At 38.6% G+C, this 16631-nt stretch overlaps 1 protein-coding gene across 1 annotated transcript in view; it reads right to left on the bottom strand.

Annotated features, from left to right (window-relative positions):
• POLI (DNA polymerase iota) overlaps positions 1–16631 on the bottom strand; it is a 52628-nt gene that overhangs the window by 9696 nt on the left and 26301 nt on the right. The window lies entirely within an intron of this gene.

The raw sequence follows: 16631 nt of genomic DNA, 5'->3' as shown, positions 1-16631 counted from the left end.
ATCACAAATTGTTCTGTCTCAATATACATGTATCTACATAAGTTTGGTTTAGATCAATCAACCATTGGCTAAACTTTATTAGAATACAAGTTTGTAATTTGAAACAAAAAGGAATGACCACTATGACACAAATATACTATACTGACCACTTTTTAAAATTCAATAGTAATTTCAATAGTAATTCAACAGTAATTTCTTAGTGAAGCGGAAGCCATGTTTCTTCATTATTATTATTATTTTATTGCCGTTTCTGATGGCTAGGAAAAACAAGGATATGTGAGTCTTCTTTTCTGTGTTCCAGTGTCCAACTACCAGATTCTTGTGTGCCAAGAGGTAGGTGCATCAACAGCAAAGGCAACAGCAGCTTCTCAATTCCTGGTTCCTTATCACTGGGTCACAATTGTCAGTAACTTCTCCAGCTTTCCAGATGTCAAGAAGCAGTGGCAGGGTGGCAGCATACTGAGTCCACTTTCTTGAATTCATAGTTCTACAATGGATCCAAAAGAAATAGCTAGACCGGGCACAGTGGCTCATGCATGTAATCCTTCCCAGCACTTCAGGAAGCAAAGGTAGGAGGATCACTTGAGGCCAGGCATTCGAGACCAGCCTGAGCAACATAACGAGATCCCATCTCTACTTTTTTTAATCAAAAGAGACAGCTTATCTGGTGGTTGATTCTGTATAGTTCTCAGATTCATTTCTGGAGGTCAAACCTAGAACTCACTCCTTCAGCTTCTCAATTATTTTGTAAGCATTTAATTCACTATACTAAATTCCTTCTTGCTTAAAATATGTACACCAGTTCCATTTTCCTGACCAATACATTTGAGAAAAAGCTTATAGTTGTCTCAAAAGATTGTAACATATTTTGAAAACATTTTTTTCAATATTTGAAGACTTCAGTATATCTAACATATAATAAATACAACTTAGAAAAGAAAGGGTGGATACCCAAATATCACCAAATTGTGAGAACCTGACCACTATGTATCAAAAGCATAACTCTCTTTGTTAACTAAAATTGTTAACATGAATCAACTTTATAAAACAAGGCAAATGCAGAGCATACCTTTCTCCCAGAAAAAACAAAAAAAATAGTAGGTAATACTGTGAGGTAACAGGATAAGAGAGAATTCCACACTATCCTTATAACTTATTTACAAGTGGTGGTAGTATGCAAATAAGAAAACAAAAAATGATTAAATCTAAGTTTGAAGACAGGAGATAAGACTTTGGACCCACAGAAGGTGAGTAACTAGAATGTGACAGCTCAGGAAGCTTGAAGGACTATATTCTCAGTAAAATGGTGAACTAGAAAAAAATAATCCAACCATAAAAATAAAAGAAAATGGGGGTCCGTTCCAAGATGGCCGAATAGGAACAGCTCTGGTCTGCAGCTCCCAGCATGATTGATGCAGAAGACGGGTGATTTCTGCATTTCCAACTGAGGTAACTGGTTCATCTCACTGGGACTGGTCGGATAGTGGGTGCAGCCCACAGACGGTGAGCCAAAATAGGGCGGGGCATCGCCTCACCCGGGAAGCACAAGGGGTCAGGGAATTTCCCTTTCCTAGCCAAGGGAAGCCGTGACAGACTGTACGTGGAAAAACGGGACACTCCCGCTCAAATATTGTGGTTTTCCAATGGTCTTAGCAAACGGCACACCAGGAGATTATATCCCACACCAGGCTCAGCGGGCCCCATGCCCATGGAGCCTTGCTCACTGCTAGTGCAGCAGTCTGAGATGGAACTGTGAGGTGGCTTGGCAGGCCTGGCTGGGGGAGGGGCATCCGCCATTACTGAGGCTTGACTACGTAAACAAAGCGACCTGGAAGCTCGAACTGGGTGAAGCCCACCGCAGCTCAATGAGGCCTGCCTGCCTCTGTAGACCCCATCTCTGAGGGCAGGGCATAGCTGAACAAAAGGCAGCAGAAACTTCTGTAGACTTAAACATCCCTGTCTGACAGCTCTGAAGAGAGCAGTGGTTCTCCCAGCACAGTGTTTGAGCTCTGAGAATGAACTGACTGCCTCTTCAGGTGGGTCCCTGACACCCATATAGCCTAACTTGGAGACACCTCCCAGTAGGGGCCAACTGACACCTCATACAGCCAGGTGCCCCTCTGAGACGAAGCTTCCAGAGGAAGGATCAGACAGCAATATCTGCTGTTCTGCAGTCTCCACTGGTGATATCCAGGCAAATGGGGTCTGGAGTGGACGCCCAGGAAATTCCAACAGACCTGCAGCTGAGGGATCTGTTAGAAGGAAAACTAACAAACAGAAAGGAATAGCATCAACATCAACAAAAAAGACATCCACACCAAAACCCCATCTGTAGGTCACAATTATCAAAGACCAAAGGTAGATAAAACCACAAAGATGGGGAGAAACCAGAGCAGAAAAGCTGAAAATTCTAAAAACCACGGTGCCCCTTCTCCTCCAAAGGATCACAGCTCCTCGCCAGCAATGGAACAAAGCTGGACGGAGAATGACTTTGACGAGTTGACAGAAGTAGGCTTCAGATAGTCGGTAATAGCAAATTTCTCCGACCTAAAGGAGGATATTCAAACCCATTGCAAAGAAGCTAAAAACCTTAAAAAAGATTAGATGAATGGCTAACTAGAATAAACAGTGTAGAGAGGACCTTAAGTTACCTGAAGGAGCTGAAAACCATGGCACAAGAACTACGTGATGCATGCACAAGCTTCAGTAGATGATTCGATCAAGTGGAAGAAAGGGTATCAGTGATTGAAGATCAAATTAATGAAATGAAGTGAAAAGAAAAGTATAGAGAAAAAAGAGTTAAAAGAAATGAACAAAGCCCCCAAGAAATATGGGACTATATGAAAAGACCAAACCTACGTCCGATTGGTGTACTTGAAAGTGACAGGGAGAATGAAATCTAGCTGGAAAACACTCTTCAGGATATTATCCAGGAGAACTTCTCCAACCTAGCAAGGCAGGCCAACATTCAAATTCAGGAAATACAGAGAACACCACAAAGATACTCCTCGAGAAGAGCAACCCCAAGACGCATAATTGTCAGATTCACCAAGGTTGAAATGAAGGAAAAAATGTTAAGGGCAGCCAGAGAGAAAGGTCGGGTTACCCACAAAGGGAAGCCCATCAGACTAACAGTGGATCTCTCGGCAGAAACCCTACAAGCAAGAAGTGAGTGGGGGCCAATATTCAACATCCTTAAAGAAAAGAATATTCAACCCAGAATTTCATATCCAGCCAAACTAAGCTTCATAAGTGAAGGAGAAATAAAATCCTTTACAGACAAGCAAATGCTGAGATATGTTGTCACCACCAGGCCTGCCTTACAAGAGCTCCTGAAGGAAGCACTAAACATGGAAAGGAACAACCGGTACCAGCCACTGCAAAATCATGCCAAATTGTAAAGACCATCAAGGCTAGGAAGAAGCTGCATCAACTAACGAGTAAAACAGCCAGCTGACATCATAATGACAGGATCAAATTCACACATAACAATATTAACCTTAAATGTAAATGGCTAAATGCCCCAATTAAAAGACATAGACTGGCAAATTGGATAAAGAGTCAAGACCCATCAGTGTGCCATACTGAGGAGACCCATCTCATGTGCAGAGACACACATAAGCTCAAAATAAAGGGATGGAGGAAAATCTACCAAGTAAATGGAAAGCAAAAAAAAAGCAGGGGTTGCAATCCTAGTCTCATAAAACAGACTTTAAACCAACAAAGATCAAAAGAGACAAAGAAGGCCATTACATAATGGTAAAGGGATCAATTCAACAAGAAGAGCTAACTATCCTAAATATATATGCACCCAACACAGGAGCACCCAGATTCATAAAGCAAGTCCATAGAGACCTACAAAGAGACTTAGACTCCCACACAATAATAATGGGAGACTTTAACACCCCACTGTCAATATTAGACAGATCAACGAGACAGAAGGTTAACAAGGATATCCAGGACTTGAACTCAGCTCTGCACCAAGCAGACCTAACAGACATCTACAGAATTCTCCACCCCAAATTAACAGAATATACGTTCTTCTCAGCACCACATTGCACTTATTCCAAAACTGACCACATAGTTGGAGGTAAAGCACTCCTCAGCAAATGTAAAAGAACAGAAATCACAACAAACTGTCTCTCAGACACAGTGAAATCAAATTAGAACTCAGGATTAAGAAACTCACTCAAAACCACACAACTACCAGGAAACCGAACAACCTGCTCCTGAATGACTACTGGGTAAATAACGAAATGAAGTCAGAAATAAAGATGTTCTTTGAAACAAAGACACAATGTACCAGAATCTCTGGGACACATTTAAAGCAGTGCGTAGAGGGAAATTTATAGCACTAAATGCCCACAAGAGAAAGCAGGAAAGATCTAAAATCGACACCCTAACATCACAATTAAAAGAACTAGAGAAGCAAGAGCAAACAAATTCAAAAGCTAGCAGAAGGCAAGAAATAACTAAGATCAGAGCAGAACTGAAGGAGATAGAGACACAAAAAACCCTTCAAAAAAATCAATGAATCCAGGAGCTGGTTTTTTGAAAAGATCAATTTTGTTGATCTTTTCTTGCTAGCTAGACTGCTAGCAAGACTAATAAAGAAGAAAAGAGAGAAGAATCAAATAGATGCAATAAAAAATGATAAAGGGGATATCACCAGCGATCCCACAGAAATACAAACTACCATCAGAGAATACTATAAACACCTCTACACAAATAAACTAGAAAATCTAGAAGAAATGGATAAATTCCTGGACACATACACCCTCCCAAGACTAAATCAGGAAGAAGTTGAATTGCTGAATAGACCAATAACAGGCTCTGAAATTGAGGCAACAATTAATAGCCTACCAACCAAAAAAAGTCCAGGACCAGATGAATTCACAGCCGAATTCTACCAGAGGTACAAAGAGGAGCTGGTACCATTCCTTCAGAAACGATTCCAAACAACAGAAAAAGAGAGAATCCTTCCTAACTCATTTTAGGAGGCCAGTATCATCCTGATACCAAAGCCTAGCAGAAATACACACAAAAAACAGAATTTTAGACCAATATCCTTGATGAACATCGATGCGAAAATCCTCAATAAAATACTGGCAAACCAAATCCAGCAGCACATCAAAAAGCTTATCCACCACAATCAAGTTGGCTTCATCCTTGGGATGCAAGGCTGGTTCAACATACACAAATCAATAAACGTAATCCATCACATAAACAGAACCAATGACAAAAACCACATGATTATCTCAATAGATGCAGAAAAGGCCTTTGACAAAATTCAACAGCTCTTTATGCTAAAAACTCTCAATAAACTAGATATTGATGGCATGTATCTCAAAATAATAAGAGCTATTTATGAGAGACCCACAGCCAATATCATACTGAATGGGCAAAAACTGGAAGCATTCCCTTTGAAAACTGGCACAAGACAGGGATGCCCTCTCTCACCACTCCTATTCAACATAGTGTTGGAAGTTCTGACCAGGGCAATCAGGCAAGAGAAAGAAATAAAGGGTGCTGGGTGCAGTGGCTCATGCCTGTAATCCCAGCACTTTGGGAGGCTGAGGCGGGTGGATCATGAGGTCAGGAGATCGAGACCATCCTGGCTAACACGGTGAAACCCTGTATCTACTAAAAATACAAAAAATTAGCCAGGCGTAGTGGCAGGCGTCTGTAGTCCCAGCTACTCAGGAGGCTGAGGCAGGAGAATGGCGTGAACCCAGGAGGCGGAGTTTGCAGTGAGCGGAGATAGCACCACTGCACTCCAGCCTGGGTGACAGAGCGAGACTCTGTCTCAAAAAAGAAATTAAAAAAAAAAAAATACAGGGTATTCAATTAGGAAAAGAGGAAGTCAAATTGTCCCTGTTTGCAGATGACATGATTGTATATTTAGAAAACCCCATCATCTCAGCCCAAAATCTCCTTAAGCTGATAGGCAACTTCAGCAAAGTCTCAGGATACAAAATCAATGTGCAAAAATCACAAGCATTCCTATACACCAATAACAGACAAACAGAGAGTCAAATCATGAGTGAACTCCCATTCACAACTGCTTCAAAGAGAATAAAATACCTAGGAATTCAACTTACAAGGGAAGCGAAGGACCTCTTCAAGGAGAACTACAAACCACTGCTCAACGAAATAAAACAGGACACAAACAAATGGAAGAACATTCATGCTCATGGGTAGGAAGAATCAATATTGTGAAAACGGCCATACTGCCCAAGGTAATTTATAGATTCAATGCCATCCCCATCAAGCTACCAATGACTTTCTTCACAGAATTGGAAAAAAATACTTTAACTTGCATATGGAACCAAAAAAGAGCCCGTATAGTCAAGACAATCCTAAGCAAAAAGAACAAAGCTGGAGGCATCATGCTACCTGACTTCTAACTATACTACAAGCCTACAGTAACCAAAACAGCATGGTACTGATACCAAAACAGTGATATAGACCAATGGAACAGAACAGAGCCCTCAGAAATAACACCACACATCTACAACCATCTGACCTTTGACAAACTTGACAAAAACAAGCAATGGGAAAAGGATCTCCTGTTTAATAAATGGTGCTGGGAAAACTGGCTAGCCATATGTAAAAAGCTGAAACTGGATCCCTTCCTTACACCTTATACAAAAATTAATTCAAGATGGATTAAAGACGTAAATGTTAGACCTAAAACCATAAAAACCCTAGAAGAAAACCTAGGTAATATCATTCAGGACATAGGCATGGGCAAGGACTTCATGACTAAAACACCAAAGCAATGGCAACAAAAGCCAAAATTGACAAATGAGATATAATTAAACTAAAGAGCTTCTGCACAGCAAAAGAAACTACCATCAGAGTGAACAAGCAACCTACAGAATGACAGAAAATTTTTGCAATCTACCCATCTGACAAAGGGCTAATATCCAGAATCTATAAAGAAGTTAAATTTACAAGAAAAAAGCAAGCAACCCCATCAAAAAGTGGGCAAAGGATATGAACAGACACTTTTCAAAAGAAGACATTTATGCAGCCAACAGACATATGAAAAAATGCTCATCATCACTGGTCATCAGAGAAATGCAAATCAAAACCACAATGAGATACCAGCTCACACCAGTTAGAATGGCGATCATTAAAAAGTCAGGAAACAGCTGCTGGAGAGGATGTGGAGAAATAGGAATGCTTTCACACTGTTGGTGGCAGTGTATATTAGTTCAACCACTGTGGATGACAGTGTGGGAATTCCTCAAGGATCTAGAACTAGAAATACCATTTGACCCAGCAATCCCATTACAGGGTATATATCCAAATGATTATAAATCACACTACTATAAAGACACATGCACATGTATGTTTATTGCGTCCCTATTCACAATAGCAAAAACTTGGAACCAACCCAAATGTCCATCAATGATAGACTGGATTAAGAAAATGTGTCACATATACACCATGGAATACTATGCAGCCATAAAAAAGGATGAGTTCATGTCCTTTGTAGGGACATGGATGAAGCTGGAAACCATCATTCTCAGCAAACTATCGCAAGGACAGAAAACCAAACACCACATGTTCTCACTCATAGGTGGAAATTGAAAAATGAGAACACTTGGACACAGGGCGGGGAACATCACACACCAGGGCCTGTTGTGGGGTGGGGGGATGGGGTAAGGATGGCATTAGGAGAAATACCTAATGTAAATGACTAGTTAATGGGTGCAGCAAACCAACACAGCACATGTATACACATGTAACAAACCTGCACGTTGTGCACATGTACCCTAGAACTTAAAGTATAATAAAAAGAAAAGAAAAGAAAAATGAACTGGGAGAGAGGTGGAAGTATCATTTGAGAATGCATGCCTGCAGTCTGCCAAGATCTGAGGTTTAATTTGCACGATAAGAAATTAACAAAATAGTCCAAGAGCCAGCAGAAGCAAGTGCGAATATTTCCTGGAGTGACACATCCTCATCCAGACCTTACAGGAGTTCCACAAATAAAGGCTAGCAAACATGAACACACACTCCAGAATCACAGAGCACATGAGGAAAAATGCCAGCATGTGTGAGTTGTTAGCAGAAATAATAAATAAGACAAAGAATTATAGTCCCCCACCAAATAATTCAAATATTTGTATTACCTCATATAGAATAAAAATGACTTTGTTGAAAATAGTAATTAAAACATGACAGCTTTAACACAGACAGTATAAGAAAAAGTTCAAGCAGATTTTTAAAAGAACAGAGTTTTCTATCATTCTTTCATTCTAGGAATAATGCAGAACAATCTAGGCAGTTTAGGCAGAAAGGGGTGAATTTAGTACTGCTAATTAGGTACTTAGGGCATTGTTGGAAAAGTGGGAAGGGCAGATTCTAGGCTCTTGGGGATGCCTCCAAGTATATTATGTAGGTGTCCTACCGTGAGAGCTTCTACCTTTAAGTCTAAATTGGAACCATTAAATGCAAGACTATATATCACAGCTGTAATTCAAATAGCAATACATCATTACTTTTGCTTTCACAAATACTGGACATCCACAAGCTGATAACCCACAGGGCTAATTCCACATCAATGATGTGATGCTAATGGGACTTGGTAAGGAGAAGTGGGTGAAAACTAATTGAGAAACATTTGCAACAACATGGATGGAACTGGAGGTTGTTATGTTAAGTGAAATTAGCCAGGCACAGAAAGACAAACTTTCCGTGTTCTCACTTATTTGTGGGAGCTAAAAATGAAAACAATTGAACTCGTGAAGATAGAGTAGAAGGATGGTTACCAGAGGCTGGGAAGGGTAGTGGAGGTGGGTTGGGAGAAGTGGGGATGGTTAATGGGTACAAAAAATAATTAGAGAGAATGAATAAGACCTAGTATTTGATAGCACAACAGGGTGATTATAGTTAATAATAATTTAATTGTATATTTTTAAATGACTAAAAGATTATAAGTTGATTGTTTGTAAACACAAAACATAAATGCTTGAGGGGATGGATACCCCATTTACCATGATGTGATTATTATGCATTGCATGCCTGTATCAAAGTATCTCATGTACCCCTATAAATATACATACCTACTATGTACCAACAAAAATTAAAGATAAAAAATTTGAGAAATTATCTCCTCAAATCCAACAAAAGGCTGGAGTTTTTTTTCTAGAGAATTGTAAAAGAGTAAAACTCTTTTTTTACTCTCCTCTAGAGCACAGTAAAACAAATGGTCTCTGAACTAGAGAATGTTTGGTTCAGTTGAGAACCTAGGAAGTATACTAAGAACAGGAAGATTAAATGAGTATACATATTGAATGCTGAGATTTCTAGTCCCTTTCCCCACATTGTTCCTATAACACAGCCAGCCAGCCAGACATCCGTAATCTAAGTAAGATATTTTAATCATCATATTTGATAAACATAACCAGCCCCAAAGGAAAGATCTAATGATACGGACATCAGGAGTTCCCCCAACAATGGCCTAGCCAGATCATCCTGTATGTAACTCAAAGTTGACAAGTCCTACCCAAGCTATCAGAGCTTCCAGTCATATTTTTATTCCCACATTCTTAATCAAACAAATAAAAGCAACTTCAAGAGAGACTATACAGTATAAGGAAATCTTTGGAAGTTCTATCACGTCTTTAGAGATGAGAAGATACTGTATCTGAGAAAAAATGAACAAGAACAGGATGCTATGGAAATGAACAGTTAGAGAACAAGGAAGAACTTTTTTAAAAAGCAAAATAAAAACAAAATAACAGAAATGAAAAGTCAGCAAATGAGGTGAGCCCTACAATTGCCTTAGCTTACTGCCTGAAGTTTCCAGGGTGCAGCCCTGGAGGAGAGAAGCCAGAGAGAGCCTAGCAGTCTCTGTGAATTAAGGACCTGGGAGTCTGGAGACACGAACAGCTAGAGTTCAGAATTCAGATAGCTGCAGAAATCTGGAGAAAATACCCCTTAAGTCCTCAGTTGAGTATTGATTATTATGTGCATATGAACGCTGAGAAAGGAAGCACCTGAAAGAAGCAGAAGGAGCATCACAATGTAAAATCCAATATATGGTTTCTCCTGAATGTACATTGTTTTTGCACCATTATGAAGTTGAAAATTTTTAAGTTGAACTATTGTAAGTCAGGGAACATCTGTATTCTGTGTGCACTTTAACAAAATGTTTTGCTGTTGTGTGGACTTCTGTATAAACGTCAATTGTTCAAGTCTTCTGTATCCTTACTGATTTTTTTTGTATGTTCATTTTAGCAATTATTGAGAAAAAAGTATTCAAATCTTTTTTTGTGTGTGTGTGTGTGTGTGTGTTTGTGTATGATGGGAGTTTCGCACTGTTGCCTGGGCTGGAGTGCAATGGCACAATCTCAGCTCACTGCAACCTCCATCTCCCAGGTTCAAGTGATTCTCCTGTATCAGCCTCCCGAGTAGCTGAGATTACAGGTGCCCGCCACCACGCCCAGCTAATTTTTGGTATTTTTAGTAGAGACGGGGTTTCAGTATGTTGGCCAGGCTGGTCTCGAACTCCTGACCTTGTGATCTGCCCGCCCTGGCCTCCCACAGTGTTGCCATTACAGGTGTGAGCCACCGCACCCAGCCTCAAATCTCTTAACTACAACTGTGGATATTTTTCCCCCTTGCAGTTTTATCAGCTTTTGCTTTATGTATTTTGAGGATGCATTAACATTTAGGACTATTGCATTCTCCTGATGAACTGACCCGTTTATCATTTTGAAATGATTTTCTGATAAATTCCTTTGCTCTAACAAGCAGTTTTCCTGTTGAAAGCCATTACATCTTTCTTTCGATTAATGTTAGACTCGTGTCTTTTATTCAATTTTTACTTTTAACATATTATTTTTTTAAAAATTTTATATACACAGCAGACAGTTGGGTCCTACTTTTTCGTGCAATCTGATAATCTCTGCCCTTTAATTCAGGTTTTTAGATCATTTATATTTAACATGATTTTGATATGACTTAAACGTACCAACCTACTATTTGTTTTCTATTTTACCCATGTGTCTTATTCCCCTTTTCTCTCCTTTTAAGCTTTTTTTGGGGATTGAATTTTGTGGCTTTTTATTAAAGTCATTCTATTTCTTATCTTCTTTACTGGCTTATTAATTAAAACTTATTTTGCTATTTCAGTGGTTATTTTAGGGTTTATATTATACGTCTCTAACTTACCACAGTCTGTCTTCAAGCTGTAACCCACCACTTCATGTTTAGTTTAAGGGCCTTACAATAATATACTACCATTTATATACTTAAAATTATATACTTCCCCTCCTGGCCTTTGTACTGTTACATTTTACTCCCACATATATTGTAACCCTACAATGTATTTTTAATAATTTTTATTTTTGTTTTATGTAGGTAACTTTTAAAAAGACACTTAGAAATAAGAAACAAAAAAAGCTTTTAAATATACCCACATTTCTGATGTGCCTCATTTCTGTGTGCAGATCTTATTTCCATCTGGTGTGCTCTTCCTGCCTGTTGGACTTCCTCTACTTTATGGGTAATGTAGGTCTACTGGGCATGAGTTCTTTCATATGTATGCCTTATGTTCTTATTTTACTTCTTTTTTTTTTTTTAATATATTTTTACTGGGTTTGGAATTCTAAGTTAACAGACTTTTCCCCCACTTCTTTACTTTATTTGAGGATGTTAGACCACTGTCTTCTGGCTTCCAATATTTTCAAAATTGTTGGGTTTGCTTGTTTTTCTGCAATAGTATGTCTTTTTGAAGGGATGGTGTTTATCACTGGTTTTAAGAGCTCTGATTAGGATACTCCTTGGTATAGTTTCCTTCATGTTTATTGTACCTGGGATTTGCCAAGCTCTTTGGACCTGTGGGTTTATAGTTATCCTCAAATTTGGAAAAATTTCTCCATTGTTTCTTCAAATATTTTTTACATCTCCCACCCTCTTCTCTTCTTCAGGGACTTGAATAAGACATATATTAGCCTGCCTGAAGTCTCATAGCTCACAGATGCTCTGTTTATTATTTTTTTCTGTTTCCTTCTGAATAGTTTATTGCTCTGACTTCAAGTGTACTAATTTTTTCTTCAGTAGTATCTGCTGTTAATTCTATTCAGTGACTGATATGCAGCATGATACTCTTACATGATTCAACATTTTATTATAAAACAGGCTTTATTTTTGTTTTTGTTTTGTTTTGTTTGAGATGGAGTCTTGCTCTGTCACTCAGGCTGGAGTGCAATGGTGCGATCTTGGTTCACTGCAACCTCCACCTCCCAGGTTCAAGCGAGTCTTCTGTCTCAGCCTCCCAAGTAGGTGGGACTACAGGCGTGCGCCACCACGCCCAGTTAACTTTTTGTATTTTAGTAGAGACAGGGTTTCACCATGTTGCCCAGGTTGGTCTCGAACTCCTGAGCTCAGGCAATCCACCCGCCTCGGCCTCCCAAAGTGCTAGGATTACAAGCATGAGCCACCACGCCTGGCCCAGGCTCTGTCAACAGGCTTTGTGTTAGATGATTTTGCCCAACTGTAGGCCAATGTGAGTTGCTCTGAGCATGTCTGAGGTAGGCCTGGCTAAGCTATGATGTTTCATAGATGTATTAAATGTATTTCACTCATGAAATTTTCAATTTACAATGGGCTTATCTGAGCACAATCACATTGTCAGTCAAGTCATACCTATATTTACTAAAGTAGATCACTTTTGGGGCCATAATACATCTCAAAACTTATTTTAAAAGGTTCTGTAGTAGGGCCAGGGGTGGTGACTCACGCCTGTATCTCAGCCCTTTGGGAGGCCGAGGCGGGCAGATCACAAGGTCAGGAGTTCAAGATCAGCCTGACCAACATGGTGAAATGCCATCTCTACTAAAAATACAAAAATTAGCTGGGCATGGTGGTAGGTGCCTGTTAATCCCAGCTACTCGAGGCTGAGGCAGGAGAATCACTTGAACCCTGGAGACGGAGGTTGCAGTAAGTCAAGATCACACCTTTACACTCCAGCCTGGGCAACAGAGTGAGACCCCATCTCAAAAAAAAAAAACATTCTGTAGTATAATTGGTCTGGTCTTCGTTCAAGGTTCCTGGACACCAAGCTCCTAAAACCTATGGAATTTCCTAAACAACAGGAGTGCCTTCATTATTCATGGTAAGCCCTGACAGTGTATGCTAATGATGTGACCCACAGTGGGCCCTAGACAGCTAATGCTAACAAGATGATTTAGGATGGAGGTAGCTCACATCAAAAAAACCATGATTAGGGTGTTGAGACTTTGAGCCAGCCTGATGTCCAGACAGAGGAGGGAAACTGGAGATTAAGTTCAGTCACACAGTAAAGGTTTTAATAAATCATGCCTACGTAATGAAACCCCAAAGAAAACTCTGGACTTCTTGATTACTTGATGTTTTATTTCTTGACTTGGATAGTTACATAGTTGTTAACAATTACTCATTAACATGTTCATTTATGTTTATGTACCTTTCTATATACAGATTTTAAAATAGAAGTTTTTTTAATATTGAAAACAATCCAGATTTGATGGAAGACACAAATCTGCAGATTCAGAATGAACCTAAATCCGTGATAAATCTACAGCTAGACATATAATAAAAACTGCATATCTCCAAAGTAAAAGATATTATCTTAGAACAGCTCAAGAGATGTCAGTTCTAAATCTACAGGTCTAAGGACAATTTCAGAAAGTATAAAGAATTCTACCTAGAAGGAACATCTGACACACAAGAAAAAAGGTAAGCCCCCACCATGTCCCATCAAAAAAGATAAACATTGACTATATAAAATACTAATAATATCCAATTCGGAGATTTAATAAAGAACTTGTGGAATTTAATTAGAATTAATGTTATTTCAATACCTTTGTGTTGTTTGGAAAGAGGGTAGCATTTTTAGATGTTTAAGGATAATCAAAAGGACTTGTAACATTGACATTCCAAATCAGTAAAGGGAAAATATATGATTAAATAGAAAACCCAACTGATCCCAAAAGACAGGAGGAGAGATAAAGGTGGGAAAGAAGCATAACATAGAAAAAGAAATACGTTAAAAAATAAGATGGCAAAAAATAGATCCAAATAAATTTGTACTTTGGCACTACAGTGGAATAGATACTTTTTAAAGGAGTTCTCCTAGTACAAAACACTAGATCTTGGAGAAAACAGACCTCTTAATTCATTGCTGGTTTGTACCATATAAGGGAAATCTCCAGGCCTACACTCAAGACAGAAACCCCCTCTACACTATACACTCAAGAAAGAAACAGAAAAAATAAAAATAAAAATACCCTCTACATTCAAGACAGAAACAGAAAAAAAAAAAAAACAAAAAAACTTGAGCTGAAACAAAAGCAAGAAAGCAGCAGGAAGCATCAAGCAAGAAGCAAGATTGAAACATGGGGTTTATCCCTGAAGGCAGATAGCTAACAGCATCTGCCTGTTAGTTTGGAATTGACCCGCAGAGACAAAACCTTCGGCTAGTAGCAAGGGTCAGGGAGCTTAAACTTAAGACAAGGCATTCAATCAGGATCCTCAAAGGTGAACAGAGTATGCCAAGGAGTTTGTACCACCTCACCCAGAGAAGCAACGAACTCAAATCATACTGAAGGAAAACATACACAATTTAGGCCCTCTGTCTTCTCGCAGATTAACACATACTCAAGGAAATGAGTCACAATGATATGCAATAATAACCTTAAATGTAGACTTATAAAGACTTAAAATATTGAAATTATCAAAAATATCAAATATTTGACTTTTAAAAATTAGAAATAGACTTACAAGGGACTGTAATGAGTAAACAGGAAGTTAAAAAGAATTATATGAAAAATATATTTATTGAAATTAAAACCATCATTGTTTTAAATAGCAGGTGAGATGCTACTGAAAAATGAACTAGTAAACAGAAAGATAGAGCTGATGAAATTACCCAAAATGCAGTAAAGAGAAACAAGAGGATGAAAAATATGAGAAATTAAGAGACATGAAGGATACAGTAAGAAAGTTTATCATTTGTATATAGTCCTAGAATACAGAAGAAATATTTGAAGAGCTAGTGGTTGAGAATTTTACAGAACATGAATTAAAAGATACAGGAAGAAGCCAGTATATACTAAGAATAAAAAGAAATTCACACTTCCAAATAATACAGTAAACCTGCAAAACACCAAAGAAAAAAGAGATAATCTTAAAAACAGAGAAAAAAGATCCCATAAAAAAGTTGATTCTGAGGCCCAAAGATGTTGAGACTAACTTAAAACCACAAAATAAGTAGCATAACTGTGACACAGCCCCTACATTCTCAGTCTATGAAATGTATTTTTAACTATTTTACCTTCTCTTTTTAAGCTGGCAAAAACCATTTACTTTCTTTTCTTAGCCATTTTTTCTTAAGACCCTTCTAGCTGTCCAAGGTCCTGAAATCATTACAAGGATTATAAAATGTTTTAATGAATTATTTACAAAAAGTTATATATCCTTTTCATAAGTTTAATTACCTTACTGGAATACTCCATGTAAAAAATACTATGTTCCTTGATTCAGAGTACTAAATATTTGCATGGTGAACAATTTCTGATGTTCTTGCTCCAAGTTACTATTCTTGATAACCTCAAACTACCTATTTAAAATCCTTCATGTTAGCATATTTTCAAATTCCAAGGAATCCAAAACTAAGTTAAAATTTCAGACCTGGGGCTGGGAGCAATGGCTCACACCTGTAATCCCAGCACTTTGGGAGGCCGAGGTGAAGGATCACCTGAGACCAGGAGTTCGAGACCAGCCTGGCCAATATGGTGAAACGCCATCTCTACTAAAAATACAAAAATTTGCTGGGTGTGGTAGGGCACGCCTGTAATCCCAGCTACTCAGGAGGCTGTGGCAGAATTGCTTGAACCTGGTAGGCGGAGGTTGCAGTGAGCTGGGATCGCGCCATTGTACTCCACCCTGGGTGACAGAGTGAGACTGTCTCCAAAAAAAAAAAAGAAAGAAAAGAAAATTCCAGACCTAGAAGAATTTTTAAGCTACTCTTTGGTTTATATTTGTGTACCTTATTTTTAAAGTCTCTTCTTTAGATTATATGTGCAAAAATTATAAACTTGAGACCAGGATACTCCCATATTGGTGCTGAGGGATACTTTAGTATAAACATCCTCTATGTCTTGCAAATTATATAATACATTCTCAATCTTACATCCAATTTTTAGTTTAGCAGGCAAAAGAGGAAGGCAATAACAATGGAAGAGGACATCCACCAATTTAGTAATGGTCTATATTTGTGGTTGTTATGACAACCTAATATCATCTCCAAATGTAGGGAAGATACAAAAACATCTCAGTGCTTTTAGGCCCTTCAAACTAGCCAGAAAGAAATGGACTTCTTCCATTACCCAGTATGCTTATAGGCCCATCACCTTGCATTTCTGGTGTACATCTTTCCCTTAATTTACTTGCACGGAGAGTTCCTTCTACCACTGTTCTCTACAACATATACTCTCCTCTCACTTTAACTCCCCACCCTGGCCCTAGCCAAACCATTCATTCATTCAATGTTTATTGAACGGCCTTTGTGTGCTGTGTATTGTGGTAGATTCTTGGTGTATGAAGAAGCATTAATTGAATATAAATTGCTT

Source organism: Pongo pygmaeus, chromosome 17 (genome assembly GCF_028885625.2).
Source record: "Pongo pygmaeus isolate AG05252 chromosome 17, NHGRI_mPonPyg2-v2.0_pri, whole genome shotgun sequence".
NCBI lineage: Eukaryota > Metazoa > Chordata > Mammalia > Primates > Hominidae > Pongo > Pongo pygmaeus.
This window is presented reverse-complemented; position numbering and strand designations above follow the sequence as displayed.